The sequence below is a fragment of the Sorex araneus genome, chromosome 2 (assembly GCF_027595985.1).
Source record: "Sorex araneus isolate mSorAra2 chromosome 2, mSorAra2.pri, whole genome shotgun sequence".
NCBI lineage: Eukaryota > Metazoa > Chordata > Mammalia > Eulipotyphla > Soricidae > Sorex > Sorex araneus.
In genome coordinates this window covers 208746372-208760997 of record NC_073303.1, presented here as the reverse complement: position 1 = coordinate 208760997, position 14626 = coordinate 208746372, and positions in this window count along the sequence as shown.

Genomic DNA, 14626 nt, shown 5'->3' with positions numbered 1-14626 from the left:
GACCTAAAATAATCAGAATACATTTCACATAGGGAAGCTTCTTTTCCCAATGGGAAGACTTCAAAACTTGGCATGTGAAAGCAGGTCTCCGTGGCACTGTGCTGTCATTACGGCCCGCAGACAGGGAGTGACTGCTCCCGGTTAGCAAGCTGCCGGCGGGAGAAGGATGGAATGAAGCGCGGATTGAAGGACTCCCCGATGAAAACAAAAACAAAAGTTACTTTGAACTGCCCAATAAGAACTGTCCCTGAGAAGTAGGGGCCAGAGGCGGTCCGCTGCTGGGAGTTAGGCCAGAAGGCAAAGAAGACTAAGTTGTGGGTGGGGGGGGGGCTCGGCCCAGAGGGCTCAAGGCCGTACCCAGCCGCTCAGGTGCCCAGGCAGTGCCCGGGATCAGACAGGCGCTTCCTGTTGAGTCGTGGTAGGCCCCAGGGTCACTCTGGGCGTGTGGGCAGAGCGGTAGTACAGCAGGCAAGGTGCGTGCCTGCTCTGGGGTCGACCAGGTTTGGCCCCTGGCACCACAGTGGTCTCCAAACACCACCAGGGGTGCTCCCTGAGCATTGAGCCATAGTAAACCTCGGGCACACAGATGTGGCCCACAGAAACAAACCCCCGAGAGGGACCCCGAGAGACAGTACTGTATAATCTCCGGGTGGTGAGGGAAGGCCCCGGCAGCTCTGCCCCTTGCTGCCCAGGTTGGTGGTCTCGGGCCACTTGCCCACCCAGAGTGGACCTGGCCATGGGGCAGACGGAGGAGGAAACCAGGGCCAGGCCACTTTGTCGGTCAGTTGCTCTTTATTCCAGTCTCCCCACGCGCCTGTCCCCTGAGCCCCCCTCCTAGCCTCACACTGCCCCTCGCTCCCGTCTCCTGTCTCTCCTGCTCATCTCTCCGCGCTCCGTCTCGCTGCCCTGCTCTCTCTCCTCTCCCTCCAACTCTCCACACTGCGGGTAGACACTGCACCCAGTCAGGTCGCAAAATCAATATCAGAAAGCCCTCCCTGACCGCCCATCGGGCTCAAATCAGAAACACCACCCACCTAGGGGCCATTCCTCTTTTCCTTTCCAATAACTTAATTAACATCTTGATTAACATCTTAATTCTACTTCTTTTTTTTTTCTTTTGGGGTCACACCCGGCGGTGCACAGGGGTTACTCCTACCTCATGCACTCAGGAATTACCCCTGGCGGTGCTCAGGGGACCAATATGGGATGCTGGGATTTGAACCCGGGTCAGCCGCGTGCAAAGCAAACGCCCTACCCACTGTGCTACCACTCCAGCCCCAGTTCTACTTTTTAATATTAGTTATTTTGTATGGACACAGTAAGAGATAATGTTGAGCTTGTAGGGTAGCTCTCCCGGGAACATCTTGCCATAGACTCACACTATAGTGCTCAGGTCGGATTAATCATTCCTAACCCTAGCAGGGTCCGAATCTAGTTATTACTTTTTGGATCGTGACAGCATTTATCCATGTCAAGCTCTTAACTTATAGTTAAGGATTAGGGCACTTTGGCCAGGCCCATCTCCATGCCAGGGTAGCACATAACTCACCACTTGCTCTGGGGCCATCCTGTCCCTCATTGGGACCCTGCTTTTGGGGTGCTGGAAGTAAGGGCAACTGAGGCTTAAGTTGAGAGAGCAGATGTCCAGGAGGAAAATACCATTCAGTGTCAATTAACTCCCAAGTTACAAAAGCATAGCATTAGCTGTCTTCCCGTGTCCATACAAAAAGGACATGCCTCTGAATAAACTATGCAAAGGACTTAAGGAGAGGAGAAAAACAATATTTACAAGTCAACAGAGCACAAAGAAAGAAGTTGCAAATAGGGCCTTTGCCTTGCACGCAGTAGACCGGGGTTCGATCCCTCCCCCCCCCCCCCCCCCCCCCCCCGCATCCCATATGGTCCCCCAAGCACTGCCAGGAGCAATTCCTGAGTGCAAAGCCAGGAGTAACCCCTGAGCATCGCTGGGTGTGACCCAAAAAGCAAAAAAAAAAAAGAAGTTGCAAATAAACACAAAGGAATGGGAGCACTGTGATGGGAGTAACCCAATAAACCTTAACTCCCTGTGGCAAGCAGAAAGGACAAACCAATATTATCCCACACAGCACAAGGTAGAGTGCCTACCTTGCACATGGCTGACCCAGATTCAAAGACCCCATCTGGTCTCCTGTGTTCTCCAGAGCATCACTAGGAGTGATGCCTACGTGCAGAGACAGGAAGTAGTCCGGGGGCTAGAGAGACAGTACAGTAGACAGAGTGTTTGCCTGTTTGCCTTGCATGTGGCCAATCCAGGTTCGATCCCCAGCATCGCATTTGGTCACCTGAGCACCACCAGGAGTAACTCCTGAGTGCAAAGACAGAAGTAGGGGCCAGAGCAATAGCACAGAGGGTAGGGCGTTTGCCTTGCACGCGGCCGACCTGGGTTCGATCCCCGGAATCCCATATGGTCTCCCCAGCATTGCCAGGAATCATTCCTGAGTGCATGAGCCAGGAGTGACCCTGTGCATTGCTGGGTGTGACTCAAAAAGCAAAAAAATACAGAAGTAACCCCTGAGCATTGTTAGTGAGTCCCCAAACAAAAAGCAAAACAAAACAGGAATTCGCTCTGAGCACTGCAAGACATGCCCCCCTGCCCACCCCCTCCCCCCAATATAAAAAAGGTTTTGTTTTGGGGAGATAGCATAGTGGAAAGGGAGCTTGCCTTACATTCCTGAAACCCCATGTGGTGCTCCAAGCCCCTGTGATTTGTGAGGGTGGAGCCAGGAGCATAGCTGGGCATGCCTGGACGCTCCCCCACTCCCCAAAAAGTCCCTTTGAAATAAATAAAAAGATGATTTGGGTTTGGTCTCTACCTTTGGGATCATAAGGTAATTCTCAGGTGGGTGCACTGGTGATGGGTGTGGTGTGGGAATTGTGTGCATGAGAAGCCATCATTAACACTATTGTAAGTCACGGGACCTCAATTAAAAAAAAAAAAGAAGACCAATGAACTGACAAAGAGATAAACAAAGAAAAAGCATGTACAGGAGGGGAAGCTAAGGCCCATACATGCATAAAGTCTGAAGAGATGGTACAGTGGGGAGATAGGACAGTGGGGAGGTCATTTGCCTTGCAGGGGGGCTATCCGGTTTCAACCCCCAGCATCCGGTATGGTCCTCCACGCCTGCTGGGAATGATCCCTGAGCACAGAGCCAGGACTAAGCCCTGAGCACTGCCAGGTGTGACCCCCAAAACAAAAAGTAAAAACGCATCCTACCCACTGCACTGCCACTCCCCTGTGATCTCCCAAGCCTGCCAGGAATGATCCCTGAGCACAAAGCCAGAAGTATGCCCTGAGCATTGCAGGGTTTGGGCACAAACCAAAAATAATGTCATACATTTTTTTAAAAAACTACTACATTAGGGGCCGGAGCGATAGAGGTTTGGCTGTGACTCTGGGAGGTCGGGCCAGGTCCTGAACCTCTCACGAAGCAGATTGCAACGCTACAAAGGCTCAGAGCACTGACACCCGCTTCTCCAGAGAAACGGAGAGTCCAGACAGCCCCATCTCTGCTCACCTGATTCTGCTGAATGACACAAAGGCAGGAAAGGACGGAGAATGGGCCCGGAGCACCTGGCGGGCAGGGCCCGGCGGGGGTGGGAGGGGGGCTGAGAGGACAGGCCCACGCCCGCCTGTGCAGATGAACCCGGCCACCTGACATCTGATAGCTGCGGTATTTTTAACCCAGCACACTGACGGGACAACAATTGTGCGGCTTCTGCCAGCTGCCTGATTTAGACGTGAGATTTCCTCTGTATTTCATTTTTGTTTGGTTTTGCTTTGCTTTGGTGTGTGTGTGTGTGTGGGCGGGGGGGGGGAGTCACACCCAGCGATGCTCAGAGGTTCCTCCTGGCTCTGCACTCAGGAATCACTCCCAGCAGTGCTCCGGGGACCCTACGGGATGCCGGGGATGGAACCCGTGCTGCCGCGTGCAAAGCGCAAAGCAAAAGCCTTCCCTCGTCCAGGTATTTCTCTCTCTTGCCTACTCAGAGCCAAGACTCAACTTCGAAACACAAAACCAAACCCAACCCCCGTGGCTGCCGCCACTATGTAGTCTCTTTGGTGAGTCTGAACTCCAGCAGGGCGTGGGGGTGTCTAGGACAACATAACCTGGGGTTCCCCTGAGCGAGAGCAGCTCCCGGCCGGGGCGGGAGTGAGGGCAGGGCACCGACCCCAGGGACAGCAGGAAAAAGGAGGGAAGCGGCTCCCCTGAGCACGCCCTCACCTGTTCCTGAGCCTACATGCCCCTCCTGCCCCCAGGACTGTAGGGCCCTCCAGGAGGGTTTGGTCTCTATGTCCGTTGTCCCTCCGGAAGGAAGCGATTCCACATGGGGCCGGGACAATCCCCTGCGTTTCTTTTTTTGTTTGTTTGGTTTTTTGTTTTTTGGGTCACACCCGGCGATGCACAGGGGTTACTCCTGGCTCATGCACTCAGGAATTACTCCTGGCGGTGCTCAGGGAACCATATGGGATGCTGGGAATCGAACCCGGGTCAGCCGTGTACAAGGCAAACGCCCTACCCACTGTGCTATTGCTCCAGCCCCCAATCCCCAGTGTTTCTTAAGCTTAAGTTTCTTAAGTTTCAGAGAGCTGTGCACACAATCCATGCGTCATGGGTATCTAACGGACATGTGAAAGGGAGACAGTCTGGAGATGGTTTCAGAGAAAGGAAAAAAAGTGGGATGTACCCACAAGTGAAATGTGGTGCTGGAGCGGCAGCTCAAGAGGCTGAGCACGGACTTTGCGTGCCGGAGGCCTGGGTTTCGGCTCAGCAGCTCCTAGTGCCCTGAGCACTGCCAGGAGAGACTTCTGATCACTCAGCCAGGAGTAGCGATGCACACCACGGAATATCAGTGTACCCCCCCGGGCCATGTAAATATACAAATAAAAAAAAAGAAAAGAAATATGCATTCAATACAGCTCTGGAAAGTTCTAGCTAGCATAGTTTAGCTAAAAAAGGAAGGGGCCAGAGGGATAGTACAGCAGACAGGGTGTTTGCCTTGCATGCAGCTGACCCAGGTTTGAGTCCCAGCATCTCATATGGTCCCCCGAGTAGTAATTCCAGAGTGCGGAGCCACGAGGAACCTCTGAGCATCGCTGGGTGTGGCCCTAACACACACACACACACACACACACACACACACACACACACGAAGAAGTAGGAGAAGGAGATGGAGAAGGAGAAGAAGAGAAAGAAATACAGAGAGAAAGAACAAGAGGGGGAGAGAGAGAGAGAGAGAGAGAGAGAGAGAGAGAGAGAGAGAGAGAGAGAGAGAGAGAAGTAGAGTAGTAAGGTGCTTGCCTCACACATGCCTGACCCAGGTTTGACACTGTGCATCCCATATGGTTCCCCAAGCACTGCCAGAAATGATTCCTGAATGCCGAGTCAGGTGTAACCAAACACTGGGTAGAGGGGGAAAGAAAGAAAAGAAAAGAAAAAGAGAGGAAAAAACAACAAAAAATAAAGCGAAAGCAAAAACTTTTAGAACTGAAAGTGAATTAATTCAGTCAGACCACAGGCTATCATGGTCAACACACAAAAGATCGATTTTAGGGGTTTGTGGGAATATCTCAGTGGCTTTAACATTCCTGCCTTGCTAATTGTGGGTTAGCCAGAGTAGCTCCTGGTACCTCCACACACACCCCCGGCGTGATTCTAGCATCTCTGCCCCTTGGACCTCGTGGCTGTGCGATGCACAATGTCTGGTGCTGTGAGTAAGTTTTGTTGCACAGTTAAAGCACGACGCAGGGCCTGCAGCCCGTGAGAGCTACACTCCCCCCTGGGGAGCATCACTGAAGTGTTCAAATACCGAATGGGGTGGGTGGTCCCCCATCACAGGGACAAGAACAGAGTGGAGGTCCAGGGGTGAATCAAACCCGCTTATATATCCTAGCAGTGAACAAGCAAAAGTTGAAATTAAATTAGGTACCACTGCTGGGAAAACTGGACAGCTACACGCAAAAAAATGAACTCAGACCTCTAATGCCAGGCACAAAAGTCAGATCGAAATGGATTAAAGACCTCAGTATCAGACCTGAATCCATAAGTTACCTGGAGAAAAATGTAGGCAGAACCCTCCCTGGTACTGAAGTCATAGGATCTTTTTTTTTTTTTGCTTTTTGGGTCACACCCAGCAATGCTCAGGGGTTACTCCTGGCTTTGCACTCAGGAATTACTCCTGGCAGTGCTTGGGGGACCATATGGGATGCCGGGGATCGAACCCGGGTCAGCCGCGTGCAAGGCAACCGCCCTACCCGCTGTGCTATCGCTTCGGCCCCTGAAGTCATAGGATCTTTAAGGATGAAACACCACTGACCAAGCAAATGGAAACAAACATAAACAAGTGGGGACTACATTAAATTAAGAAGCTTCTGCACCCCAAAAGAAACAGTGACCAAAATACAGAGAGCCCAGGAATGGGAAAAATTATTCACCCAATATCCATCAGATAGGGACTTAATATACAAATTCAAATAGCCAAAAGGCACATGAAAAAATGCTCTACACACTAGTCATCAGGGAGATGCAAATAAAAACAACAATGAGATATCATCTTACACCACAGAGACTGGCACACATCAAAAAGAACAAGAACAACCAGTTCTGGTGCAGATGTGGGGAGAAAGGGACTCTCATTCATTGTTGGTGGGAATGCCGACTGGTCCAGCCTTTTTGGAAAACAATATGGATGTTCCTCCAAAAACTAAAAATTGAGCTGCCATATGACCCAGCAATACCATTCCTGGAAATATATTTCAGAGATGCGGGAAAAAAAACCAGCAGAAATGACATCAGCACTTGCATGTTTATTGCAGCACTGTTCACAATAGCCAGAATCTGGAAAAAACCCGAGTGCCTAAGAACAGATAACTGGTTAAAGAAACTTTGGGGGGCTGGAGAGATAGCACAGCAGGTAGGGCGTTTGCCTTGCATGTGGTCAACCTGGGTTTGATTCCCATATGGTCCCGGAGCACTGCCAGGAGGAATTCCTGAGTGCAGAGCCAGGTGACCCCTGAGCATCTTCAGGTGTGACCCAAAAAGCAAAAAACAAAACAAAACAAAACAAACAAACAAGCAAACAACTTTGGTACATCTACACAATGGAATACTATGCAGCTGTTAGAAAAGATGAAGTCATGAATTTTGTATAAGTGGATGGACGTGGAGAATACCATGTTAAGTGAAATGAGTCAGAAAGAGCGGGACACACATAGAATGACTGCACTCATTTGTGGAATATAAAATATCATAATATGAGACTAACACCTAAGGACAATAGAGATAAAGGCCAGGAGGATTGCTCTATGCTTTGGAAGCCAGCCTCAAGTGCAGGGGAAAAGGCAGTTGGAATGGAGAAGGGACCACTAAGTTAATGATGGTTGGAGGGATCGCTTGGGATGGTACACATGTGCTGAAAGTAGACCAAGAACCAAACATGATGGCCTCTCAGTGTCTGTATGCAAACCACAATGCCCCTAAGTAGAGAGAGAGCAAGAAGGAAGGTGCCTGCTGTAGAGGCAGGGGGTGGGGTGGGGTTGGCGGGAGGGATACTGGGAGCATTGGTGGTGGAAAATGCATACTGGTGGAGGGATGGGTGCTTGATCATTGTATGACTGAAACTTCATCATGGAAGTGTATAACTATATCTCACTGATGTTTGACGGTATCAGTGTCATTCTGTTGTTCGTCGATTCTACTCGAACGGGCACCAGTAACGTCTCTATTACACTCAGCACTGAGATTTTAGCAGCCTCTCCTTACTTGTCTTGCTTGATGATTGGAGGCTTTTTATTGGATGTTTCAATAAAAAATAAAAAATTAAATTTATTAAGTAGTACTTACAATTGCTAAAATCACAAGCACAGAGAAGTGAATCATCAAATGTGTAAGGACTTGCATAATGAAAACTATAACATCTGCTCAATGAAATCTAAGGATGAAGGCTGGCTTCACGGATCAGAGGGCAACATAGTTTAGATGTCTCAATTCTTCCCAAATCAACCTACATACAGATTCAGTGCAGTGTCATAAAGATTCTACCAAGGTGCCCTGTGAAGAAGATGGTCTCCAAAGAAAAGAAGGAAGACCACCGTGTAGCCCAGAACACAAAATAAAAATTAAGGGGCTGGAGAAATAGCACAGCGTGTAGGGCATTTTCCTTGCACGGTTCGATCTCCAGCATCCCATAGGGTCCCCCGAGCACCGCCAGGAGTAATTCCTGAGTGCATGAGCCAGGAGTAACCCCTGTGCATTACCGGGTGTGACCCCAAAAGGAAAAAAAAATATATAGGGGCAGAGGACACAACAGCAGCTGGTGTGCATAATTTTTCTGTTTGGTTTTGGTGTTGGGATCATACCTGGTAGAGCTCAGGGGTTGCTTCTGGCTCTGTGCTTGGGGAACACTCGTGGTGGGCCTGGGGGACCCTATGGTCTGCAGGGATTGAACACAGGTTGGTCACATGCGAGGCAAGTGCCCTACCCACTGTACTATCTCTCCGGTCCTAGTGTACGTATTGTGCAGTTAGAGGCCTGGACTCAGTTCCCTATACCACGTAGTCTTCTAGACATGGCCAGAATTGAGCCCTGAGTATTGGAATATGTGCTGCCCTCCTGCCCCCAACAGAAATTAAGGGGCAGAGGTTGTAGCTCATGGGTAGAGCACTTGCATTGTATGTTTTTGTGTGAAACCCTGAGTTTGATCCTGGCTCTACAGAAAAAAAAATCTGTAACTAAGTGGTGCTCGCTTCTTTTGACAGCTTACACACTTAGTTGGAAGGATATATAGAGGAGTAGGCCTGGTCTCTACAGAGGAGGTGAGCCTGGTCTGCACGGAGGAGGTGAGTCTGGTCTCTGCAAAAGGCTGCCATGCAAAATCAGTGAAGCTTTCTGTGGTTTTCAAATAGAATCATTTGTTGTCATCTTCAAAATAAAAACCATAAATAAATAAAGAGGATGCAATCACCAGCTACAGACTAGGAGGGAAAAAAATGCAAATCACATATCTCACAAGAGGCTTAGTCACATCTAGGACATATAAATACATACTTACCTAAATACAAATCTGAAAATGGCAGCAAGAAATCAACAATTCAAGTCAGAAACAGGCACAATGCACGACTTCACATTTTTCTGGAGAGGTTGCATGGAGGGAGAATGAGCACATGGAAAATGCTTATTGTGCTAAGTGGAGGTGCAAATTAAGAACCTACTGAACTGTGAGAACACGCCCATCAGAAGAGAAGGTCCCATATCAGAGTGATAGTGAGCGAATGCTGGCACAGATGGGGAGGAACCGGATCCATGTCTAAGCACCGGGGAAGGAAACTTTCAGTTTCAAACAACTGAAGTAGTTTGACTATTTCTTAAAAACTAGGTGCCAGAGTTCAGTTAGAGAAGGGACCACCAAGTAAATGGTGCTAGGAGGATCTGCTCGGGATGGGAGACGCACCCTGAAAGTAGACTAGAGACCGAACATGACGGCCACTCAATACCTCTATTGCAAACCAGAGCACCCCAAAGGAGAGAGAGAGCAAAAGGGAATGCCCTGCCACAGAGGTGGGGTGAGGGGAGGGGGAACAGGGTGGGATGGTGGGAGGGATACTGGGACCATTGGTGGAGGAGAATGGGCACTGGTGGAGGAATGGGTACTTGACTATTGTATGACTGAACTGTAAGCGTGGAAGTTTGTAAGTCTGTAACTGTACCTCACGGTGATTCACTAATAAATAAAGATTATCAAAAAATTAAAATATTAAGTTAAAAAAATAACTAGGTGCCAGAGAACTCATACAGCAGGGAAGACACTTGTTCTGCATGCAGCTGACCCAGGTTCGATCCCTGGCATATGGTCTCTCTAGGGAATGATTCCTTTTGAATTAATTAATTAATTTTACTTTGGGGCCACCCCTGGGGATGCTCAGAGGCCACATCTCGCTCTGCCCTCAGGAATCACTCCTGGTGGCACAGGGTGGCCAAAGGGGTGAAATGCCGAGGGTCAAACCCAGCTTGGCTCCAGTCCTCACGAGTGATCCCTGCGCACAGGGGGTGTGACCCCCACATACAAAAACAAACAAAAAGCTCAGTTTTGGTTTTGCATGTAATCTGACAATTAGAAAAGAATGTGGTGACAAGGCCACTGTGACAACTCTACCACATTTACTCTAGAGAAATGATGATCTCTCCTCTCTCTCTCTCTCTCTCTCTCTCTCTCTCTCTCTCTCTCTCTCTCTCTCTCTCTCTCTCTCTCTCTCTCTCTCTCTCACACACACACACACACACACACACACACACACGCCCTATCCAAACATCTGTAGCCGCTCTGTTTGTGCTAGCCTCAAAGGAGCAACTGCCCAATGGCCTTCTTTGGGCGAGTGGCCTGGTAAATGCTGCGTGTCTGTTTCCTGGAGTCTGCGTCAGTGACACACTGACCGTTGTGGAGTGCGGGGGGGGGGGGGGGGGGTGCTCCTGGCTGTGCCTCGGGCCCCTGGGGCCACACTCCCTAATCCTCATCTTCGTTGGCTTCACTGCCTGTCACTTTTCACTGCAGAGGCAGGGAGGAACTCGGGCCTGGCTTCACATGCCCCGTGTCCCAGCAAGTGGCTCAGTCGTGACCTGGCCCCACTCAGGACAGAGCAGATAGGGAGCCGCGATCCACCCTTCCTCCTCAGCTGTTCTCTGACACAGGGCCGGGAAGAGCTAGAAAGAAACCGTGATGTCTCCGTGGCTAAAACTTCCAGAACGTTCCGGGCCTGAAGGTAAAGCTGCCCCTGGAATGATCACTCTCGTGAACATTATCTTTAATTAAGAGAATAAGGGGCTGGAACGATAGCACAGCGGGGAGGGCATTTGCCTTGCAAGCGGCTGACCTGGGTTCGATTCCCAGCATCCCATATGGTCCTCTGAGCACCACCAGGAGTAGTTCCTGAGTGCAAAGCCAGGAGTAACCCCTGAGCATCACTGGGTGTGACCCAAAAAGCAAAATAACAACAACAACAACAACAATAATATTAATAATAATAACAATGAGAATAAATAGGAAGAGTGCAGCGGCTAGGTGCTTGCCCTGCACATGGCTGACTCTGCTCTATCCTGACACCCCTCATGGTCTCCTGGGTCCCGTCTGACCACAGAGCCAGGAGTAAGCTGTGAGTACCACCATGTGTGGCCCCCAAACCAGACAAAAACTAAAACAGAAAGAGACAAAAACCAAAAACAAACTGTCAAGTGTCCCTGGATCGGTTCATATCTCAATAGATGACCAGACACCTTGTTCTGAATGGAGGAAGTTGTGAATTCCCAAAGTCCGAAGGATCGGGGACTATGGAGAAAGGGTGTAGTTAGCAGCCAGAGAGCTAGTACAGTGGGTAGGGCAGGAGCAGAGTCAGGAGTAACCCCTGAGCATCACCCGCTGTGACCTGAAAAACAAGACACACAACAATAGAAAGAATACAGCTACCTAAACCTGTCCTCAGGATGGAGGCAGGCAGGCGGATAGGAAAGGGCCCCCCACGGCAATGGGATTCCTCGGGCCCACTCCCAGCCACCCCACCCCAAGGCTGTCCAGACCCATCTTGTGAGCACAGGAACGAAGGCCTGCCCAGACTTTCACCTGGCGCCAAGAGAGCCAGAGAAACCTGGAACCCCCCTCTGAAAGGAAGCCCAGCAGGAACAGAGGCCAGAAAAGGAGTTTCAGAGAGTTTTATCCACCACTCCCAACTCTGCGCGCCATGCAACTACCCTAGCAACTACCCTAGCCGCCATGCAACTACCCTAGCCGTAGGGCCATTGCCTTGCACACAGCCAACCCGGGTTCGATTCCTCTGCCCCTCTCGGAGAGCCCGGCAAGCTACCAAGGGTATCTAGCCCGCACGGCAGAGCCTGGCAAGTTACCCGTGGCGTATTTGATATGGCAAACACAGTAACAACAAGTCTCACCATGGAGACGTTCCTGGTGCCCACTCGAGTGGATCGATGAGCAACGGGATGACAGTGACAATGACAACTTCCTTTTACAATAACCCATGGATCTATCAACAGTAGAATAAGATCATGCCATGATGGGGAAAAAAAAAAGAGAATAAACAATATGCCCAGTAGGGATGAACCTTAAATCCTATTGAACAAAACCAGGCAGATACAAAGTATGACTCCATTCATATAAAGTTCAAAACCCAGAGCCACTGGCTGTGTGAGCAGGCAGCAGGCAGCTGCTGGGACTCACCAGAGATGACTAACACAGGGACAGTCTGGAACAACGGGAATGTTTTATTGCTTGTGGTGGGTGTGATCACATGTGTGTCTTCACTGTATAGAAGCACAGATTTCTGTACTTTTTTTTGGGGGGTCACATCTGGCGATGCACAGGGGTTACTCCTGGCTCTGCACTCAGGAATTACCCCTGGCACTGCTCAGGGGACCACAGGGGATGCTGGGAATCGAACCCAGGTCGGCCTCGTGCAAGGCAAACGTCTTACCCACTGTGCTATTGCTCCAGCCCCTGTACTTTTCTGTATGTAATTACTTTTTTACCTAAAAAGTAAACTGCATGGGGGAGGGGGTGCTGGAAAGATAGTACAGTGGGTAAAGCTCTTGACATGCATGTGGTTGACCAGTTATCCCCAGGATCCCTTATGGTCCACTGGGCACCACCAGGAGTAATTCCTGAGTGCAGAGCCAGGAGTAACCCCTGAGCCCCACGGGGTGTGACCCCAAAACAACAACAACAACAACAACAACAAAACAAATTAAATTGAAGGAGGGCTGGAGAGACGGGACAGGAGGAAGGGCACTTGCTTGGCATATGGTCAACCCCGAATTGATCCCTGGCACCACACACAGTGGTGAGCACCCCTAGGTGTGATTCCTGAGCACAGAGCTAGGAGTCATCCCTGGGCACTGCTGGTTGTGGCCCAAACACAATAAAGCAAACGGAAGACCAGTAAGATGGCTCAAGAGGGTACAACTCAGGTCTAGCTCCAAATTCCATCCCTGCACGTTTGGTGCAATGGGCCAGAGCATTACGGCCCTGGGGGGCACAAACCATCACGCCTGGACCACCAGGCCTGTGTGGCCAGAAGTGGACCTCGAGTCACCAACATTCAAACAAAAAGTTCAAAGAACTGACTGAAGAGATTGTATGTATATCACTGTATCACTGTCATCCCGTTGTTCATCGATTTGTTCGAGTGGGCACCAATAACGTTTCCATTCATCCTAGCCCTGAGATTTTATTTTATTTTTTTGGGGGGGTCACACCTAGCGATGCTCAGGGGTTACTCCTGGCTCTGTACTCAGGAATTACCCCTGGCAGTGCTCAGGGGACCATACGGGATGCTGGGAATCGAACCTGGGTCGGCTGCGTGCAAGGCAAACGCCCTACCCGCTGTGCCCCAGCCCCCAGCTCTGAGATTTTAGCAGCCTCTCTTTACTCATCTTTCCTGAAAGTGCCGCATTGGAGACTCTCTCAGGGCCAGGGGAATGAGACTCATCATTGTTACTGTATTTGGCATATGGAATACGCCATATTATGAGCTTGTCAGGCTCAAAAAATAAATTAGCAAAAGCCAACTTGTGATTGCTGTATGATTTTAACTGTAAATAAGGAAACGAAAGCCATGTAATATAGTAAAATGCCTATTCTCATTTACATAATCCTGTAAATTCTCATTTACAGCCCCACGTATGTTAAATTTTTTACATAGGTTTCCCCTCACTTTAGTTAAACACTATTTCCATCAATTTATTTATATACTGTGTTTTATAAAGTTGTTTATGATAGGGGCTGGAGCAATAGCACAGCAAGTAGGGCATTTGCCTTGCACGCGGCCGACCTGGGTTCAATTCCCAGCATCCCATATGGTCCCCTGAGCACTTCCAGGAGTAATTCCTGAGTGCAGAGCCAGGAGTAACCCCTGTGCGTCACCGGGTGTGACCTAAAAAAGAAAAAAAACCCAAAAATCCAAAAACGTTGTTTATGATTATTTGTTGCAGGAATTAAATATCCCAACACCAATTCCACCAACACTATTATCTTCTCTCCACCATAGTCTCCAATTTTCCCAACGATCCTCGATACTGCCCCCATAACAGGCCCTTAATAATTTATGTTGTAGGGGCTGGAGCGATAACACAGCAGGTAGGGCGTTTGCCTTGCATGCAGCCAACCCAGATTCAATTCCCAGCATCCCATATGGTCCCCTGAGCACTTCCAGGAGTAATTCCTGAGTGCAGAGCCAGGAGTAACCCCTGTGCATTGCCGGGTGTGACCCAAAAAGCAATAATAATAATAATAATAATAATTTATGTTATATTGCTTATCACCAATAAATTGCTAATGGAATGATCAAAAGCTTTTCCTTAGAAGAAAATTTGTGAAAATTTTTTTTATCTCACCATGGAGACATTAATTCCTTGTCCAAGGGATTACTAAAATTAAGCCTTCAGTGTTCATGTTTTTAGTGGGGGTTGGTTGGCTTCTACTTGGCTTCTACTTGGCTTCATCCCATCCATTCTGCTGGACTGAAATCACAACAGACTGTTAGTGTTGTATATATATATATAACCTGAAAGTTTTTTTCTAACTTGGA